This window comes from Garra rufa, chromosome 1, assembly GCF_049309525.1.
Source record: "Garra rufa chromosome 1, GarRuf1.0, whole genome shotgun sequence".
In the NCBI taxonomy this organism is placed as follows: Eukaryota; Metazoa; Chordata; class Actinopteri; order Cypriniformes; family Cyprinidae; genus Garra; species Garra rufa.
The window spans coordinates 5,049,743-5,056,758 of record NC_133361.1 but is presented as its reverse complement, the minus strand read 5'-3'; the positions used below and the strand labels follow the sequence as shown (position 1 = coordinate 5,056,758).

The 7,016-nt window shown below is 42.3% G+C and overlaps 1 pseudogene; it reads left to right on the top strand.

Annotated features, from left to right (window-relative positions):
• The first annotated feature begins 1,940 nt into the window (after window positions 1–1,940).
• The window catches only part of LOC141333558 (GTPase IMAP family member 8-like), a 20,527-nt pseudogene continuing 15,451 nt past the window's right edge, over window positions 1,941–7,016 (top strand).

Here is a 7,016-nt window from a genome sequence, read left to right as displayed (position 1 = left end):
AGCCGCAGACGGATGTCTCGGGTAGACAGCCAAACCTGGTCACCTGGCCTGAATTCAGGAGCCGCAGTCCTCCTCCGATCCGCTTGGGTCTTCTGTCTGCGGACTGCCCTCTGTAGGTGGTGATGGGCCTCGTCCCAGACCCTCTCGCTCTCCCGGAACCAGTGATCCACTGCGGGGACCTCAGATGGTTCACCATTCCAGGGGAATAGAGGTGGCTGGAACCCGAGGACGCACTGGAATGGTGTGAGGCCGGTGGATGGTTGCCGCAGTGAATTCTGGGCGTATTCGGCCCAGCCCAGGAACTGGCTCCAGGAGTTCTGGCGGCCATGGCAGAATGTCCGGAGGAACCGCCCCACTTCTTGGATTTTCCTCTCCGTCTGGCCGTTGGACTGCGGATGGTAGCCAGAGGAGAGGCTGACGGTCACACCTAGGAGCCGGAAGAAGGATTTCCAGAGGCGGGAGATGAACTGTGGACCACGATCGGATACCACATCCTCAGGTATGCCGTATTGACGAAAGACATTATTGAACAGGAGCTCCGCGGTTTCAAAGGCAGTGGGTAATCCTTTCAGGGGTAGGAGCTTGCAAAACTTCGAGAAGCGGTCCACAATTACCAAGATGCAGGTGTTTCCATCCGACTCCGGTAGATCCGTCATGAAATCGACTCCCAGGTGTGACCAGGGGCGGTTCGGGATCGGCAAGGGATGGAGCTTGCCTGCTGGTAAGTGTCTGGGGCTCTTGGACATAGCACATTCTCGGCATCCTTTGACGAAGCGCTGCACATCCCTTGCCATCCCAGGCCACCAGAAACGTTCGGACAACAGCGAGAGGGTGTTGTTGGTCCCGGGGTGCCCGGTGCCCAGGGAAGTATGGATGGAACGGATGAGATCTACCCGTTGTGTCCTGGGGATGTAGCGACGATCAGGAGGACAGCCCGGCGGAGGACGAGGGACGGGAGTGGCGACACTTGGAGGGGCTGACCATTTTATGGGGCTGACTATGATATTGTCTGGGAGGATGTTGCAGGGAGATTCAGTGATATCGGAAGAATCATGAATTCGGGACAAGGCGTCGGCTCTGACATTTTTTGGACCTGGGCGGTAGGAGATGGTAAATTGGAATCGTGAGAAGAAGAGTGACCATCGGGCTTGGCGTGGACATAGGCGTTTGGCATCACGGAGGTACTGGAGGTTTTTGTGGTCGGTCAATACCAGAAATGGATGTTTGGCTCCCTCCAGCCAGTGTCGCCACTCCTCCAGGGCAAGTTTAATGGCTAGGAGTTCCCTGTTGCCGATGTCGTAATTCCTCTCCGCCGGGTTGAACTTCCGGGAGAAGTAGGCACATGGATGGAGCAATTTAGTGGTTCCGTGATGCTGGGATAACACTGCCCCCACGCCGGTAGTGGAGGCATCTACCTCGACGACGAAAGGGAGTTCAGGATTGGGGTGTCGCAGGATGGGTGATTTGGTGAAGGCTCTCTTGAGGGACTGGAAGGCTGCGGCAGCTTCGGGATTCCAGGATAATTTGGATGGTTTGTTGGATGAAGCGCTCTAACCCCATAGCGTCATCTAGGGCAGCGAGTTGGAGACGAAGGCGAGGCTCGAGACCAAGGCGGTAAGTGGTCAGCAATGACCGCTCGTTCCATCCACTGGCCGCTGCTCATGGAAATGATACAGTTGCTCACCCGCTGATATTTCTCCATCCGTGCGACCTCCTTGAAGTGAGTGATAAACGTCTGGATGGAACGAGTGGCCGGTCCATTCTGCTGCCAAATTGAGTTTGCCCATTTTAGCGCTGGTCCTGTGAGGAGAGAGGTGATAAATGCAATTTTAGATTGATCAGTGGGGTAGAGCGCAGGTTGCATTGTAAAAACCAGAGAACACTGCAGAATAAATCCATTGCACTCCTCCGCCCCGCCATTGTATGGCGCTGGTAGGGCCATGGGACTGGATGGTAGCGGATCCGAAGAAGTGCTGGGAGGCGTGACAAGCGGCGGTGCGGAAGGGGTGACAGATGGTGAAGCCAGAAGGACTTTTCTCAGCGAGTCCACCAACTCTTGAAACGGGTCTTGTGGGTTCATGCTGCTGACTGTTTTCTGGTCCGGGCTTCTGTTAGGAAGCAGACAGGACAACAAGGTAAGTGCAACAGATATGTATGTTTATTGAACGCATCAATGCCGGAGATGTGAGAAGACCCTGAGACTGGTGAGTATGGCAGACGTTGAGAGGATAGGAGTTGAATGAGCCGGGTATTGAATCGGGATGTATCCTTTCTTGCAGGGTTCGTGCAGCGGGGGTTGAATGGCCGATCCTGTGGACTTATGGCACACACCACTTAGAGCTGACACAGGCAAACCTTGAGATGGCGACTCGGAAGACTGGAACTTGGAAGACTGGAACTTGGAAGACTGGAACTTGGAAGACTGGAAACTCGGAAGACTGGAACGAGACAGAATTCAGGTAAGTAATTTCAGGTAACGATAGATAGCGAAACTCTTGGGAAGAGAGACACTACAGTCCGCTTTCGTGGGAACGAGCCCGGACAGTGAGTGGTGTGTGGCGTGCTGATTTATACGTGGTGGTGATGATGGCGTGCAGGTGATGGTGATCAAAACTCAGGTGACGGTGATCTGGGCGTGACAGAGGGTGTGGAGCCTGGCCAATCCGTGACAGAAATATTTGTACAGTTAAAATTTTGAACTTTAAAATAACAGTTTTCAGTTTGAAAATATTTTAACCTGTGATTTATTCCTGTGATTTCAATCTGAAATCATTCTAATATTCTGATTTGTTTTGTTATTGTTACAAGAATTATTAATACTAGTCTGGCATAAGGGACATTTCGTTATTGTTTATTATTATCCCAAACAATTATTGTTTAATGTTTACATTATTAACATTTTGCGATAACTATGTGTAAGTCCCTAACAGGGGGGGATACTTTCACAGCCAGTGTCTGAACAATGTATCCATATGTATTCTTAATAGGTAAACATGAACATTTTGGTAGAAACAAGAAACAAAAAGAAAACAAAAAAAAAACTTTTTTCCAAGTATTATGGAGCTAAAATGTTCCTGGTTACCAAGAATGGACCATTTAATGAGTATAATCTCATACACTCTCTGTTTTATTATCATTATTGAGCTCATAAAATCTGATGTGTTTAGAGTCTTCACAGATAAGTTTATACGGGCCTCTTTCATTGTCATTACAATAAATCTGACCTTTGATTTCAAGGCGTTGGTGAGAAAATGGTGTTTGGTTAAGGTAAGATCTAAAGAAAGAAAAACAGAAATCAATATTGTTGTTTAAAGTTTATTCTAATCTAATCTTAAGCAACTGATATTGTTTAAGCATAAGCTAAATCATATTTCTGCAGAGTTACTTTTAGATTTGCTTGTTGATATCTATGCCATTTTCATAGTTGCGTTTCATTTCCCATGTGTTTATTTCGTTTTTGTTTTTTGTCTTTTTTAGACTATAGGCTACATGAGTAATATGAATATGGCAGACAACAATGGTAAAGTATAAATTTATAATCTAATCATCGTGCCTATACATAATACAAAGTGTAAGAAATATCTTGTTTAAGGCAGGGAAGGTGTTCTGCTAATATAAGAGTAGAGTGGGGGAAAACTGTCTACCAGTTCAGTGAACGAGAATGTCAACGAGATTGATTAAGTATTCACTGTGACGCTTACAATGACAATAATAAGGCGTACGGTTTGTTTAGGGAGAATGTGTTATTAAAGAAATGAATAAACAATTATTTTTTGAGAATGCTTTTATTATTTATTTTTTAAACTGTCTGTGGGGTAAAACACTTATTTACTTTAGTTACTGTAGTTTCTGAACATTAAATCCTTTGATTTTCCATCTAATGTATTTGCTTTAATACAAAAATTTGGAATTTATATTAAATTAACTTAAGTTAGCAGCTAACTATTTTTTTTATTTTTTTTTTTATTTTTTTTACGGAAAAAAAGCCCCCTTGGTACAAATAATTTTTTGTTAAAAATCTAATAACCTGAAATCTCTGGATATCATCGTCACTAAAACTGTGATAGCTATTTTAAACACTTTTAACTTTTGTTTCATATAAATAAATTACACAGTCCTTAAGGGGGTGTTTTTTTTTCATTTAGAAAAAGAGTAAAAGTCCTTTACTTCCCTCCCAGCTCCCCTTTTCTGTATTAAACTTAAATGTTTCTACTCACCCTCCACTTTATTTTCTCTCTCATGTTTTCCAAACAGTCTCCATTAATTTTTAGCTGGAGAGCTGGCCATGGGCCAGTGGCATGAAACATTTAGACTAGTCTTAAAAGTCAACCTTTTTTTTCTTAAGGACTGGTCATAATAAAAATGCAGATTGCCCTTACCAAAAATAAACTTCAAGGTTATTTTATTAAGTATACTTAAGTAAAGTTTAAGTATATTTTTAAGTATACTTTAAGAAGTATACAAATATCAGTGTACTACAACAGTGTATCTGTTTGTAAAAAAAAAAAAAAAAAAAAAAAAAAAAAAAAAATATATATATATATATATATATATATATATATATATATATATATATATATATATAATTCTAGCTTCAGGCATTATTGTTTTACAAACACCTGAATGTGAGTATGTTTTAATACATAAATTAATTAATTAGTAATAAACAACATTTTGAACAAAAAGCTAAAAAAAAAAAAGACTATTGATGATATTGATGATAAGCCAAATATAGATGGGGTTGATTAACTCCCCAAATCTTGACAGGCTAGTTGTTCAGACTAGTTCTTACGTAGCGGATAAGTTTATGCAAGTTGATGCCCAAAACACCACATTTCCCAGTCCACCAGAGACTGGATCTTCAGGTGTTTTTTTTTTTTTTTCTTTTTTTTTTCAAAAAAGACTAAGTAGTAGCTATAAACAGATAGACAGTTAAAAACATTAAAATATTTCGAATCATCATATTTAAAGATACACAGTAGTCAACATGTGAAGTGGAACAAAACAGTTCAGTTGTCTTTTTTATTGTTTTTACACTGAATGTCTGATTTGATTGTTTACAGTGAGGATTGTTCTTCTGGGTTCGAGAGTGTCTGAAAATAGTCGTGTGGGAAACTTCATATTAGGACGATCAGCGTTTGACAGTAAAGCTCCTCCAGATGTTGTAGAGAGAGTTGCAGGAAGACTGAAGGACAGACACGTGATCATCATCAACAGTCCTCAGCTGCTCCAGACCAACGTCTCAGATCATCAGATCACACAGAGAGTGAGAGAGTGTGTCCATCTGTCTGATCCAGGGCCTCATGTCTTCATACTCGTACTGCAGCAAAAAGACTTCACTGAGGACGACCTGAGAAGAGTAAAACACGTGCTGAAAGAGTTCAGTGAAGATGCCATTAAACACACCATAGTGATCACCACTAATGAACCAACACACAGAGCTAAAGGGGCATCTGTGAAAGTGAATACATTAATTCAGCAGTTAACTGCAGAGTGTGGAGGAGGACATCTTCCGCTTGAGGATAAAGACAAAATCTGCTCTCAGATTTTCAAAACAGTAAAAAATACACGAAAAAGAAAATATTGTGAGACTATTAAAGAAACACCAAGGATTGGCTTATCTGTGGCTAATTATGCAGAAGCCAGCGGATCTGTGGATTCTGAGCTCTCAGAGAGCCATAAATCGAAAAAGGAAGAACAAAGAAATTACAGTTTACCACAGACCCCAAAGCCTTGTGAGTCTCCATAGTTTTGCTGCCTTAAAAAAATACTGTGATCCCAAAAGATAGTTTACATTGAATACAATTGCATAAACTCTCCAAATATTTGTGAAACTGGACCACAAAACTAGTTATAATGGTCCATTTTGTTCATCATCTGAAATAAGTTTTCCATTAATATGGTTTGTTAGGAGAGGACAATATTTGGCTGAGACACAACTACTTGAAAATCTAGAATCTGAGGGTGCAAAAAAATCTAAATAGTGATAAAGTCACCTTTAAAGTTGTCTAAATGAAATTCTTAGCAATCCATATTGCTAATCAAAAATATATTTACAGTAGAAATTTTACTAAATATCGTCTCGAACCCTGGTTCCCTGAGGGAACAAGACACTGCGTCAGCAATGCTCTGGGGAATGCCATTGGCGGCCGCACTCTGAACATGTCTACAACCAATGAAATGACGGTGGCGTCACCGACGTGGTGACGTCAGTGACCAGCAAGTATAAAGGCAGGCGTTTGATGCCGGCGTCAGCTCTTAGGGAATGAAGCGAGCGCTGTAGGGACCAGGGTTACATACGTAACCCGAGACGTTCCCTTCCGGGAATTCTACACTGCGTCAGCAACGCTCTGGGGAACGAGATACCCACGCCCCCATGATTCCAAATCCCTGCGCAGTGTCTGTACTGCTAGGCCAAGGGAAAGGAACGCGTTGAGTCTCTGGTGCATCACTCCAGAGAAGAAGTCCCCTCTGTCTGGGGACACTAGGGTGCCAGAACAATAAGGAAACAGTGTCTGGAATACTTACCTGCCAAGACACTGTAATGACTCCGCCTGGGAAATCGCGGAGTATTTACACAGTTTGATGGGAATTCAGAAGTGATTTGCAGTTTTTTTCTAACAATATGACAGCACACACTTATCAGTTTAAACTCTGGGCTGTGCAGGATATCAGCTATAATTATAGAGCTTGTGGTACCTTGTGCTGAAGAGGAAACATCAGCACTGAGAAGTGATGCATCTGTTGATGTTGAGGATGAAGTTGATGGTGTAGCTGGGAAAATAATAATTTAAAAAAATCTGAAATTACCATTTCACTGTTAGCATATTGAAAGAGGTCACTTTTAACAGCTCAGCTCAGGTCAGTGAGAGAAATTCACTCTACCTTCATCAGTGGAGGTATCCTTAGGAAGAGCCTGAGGGCTGAGAAATTTAAGCAAAGCACCTTGAGGGAGAAAGAAAAGATGGTAACACTTTATAATAATAACAATCATTAATGGAAGGTAAATTGACAGT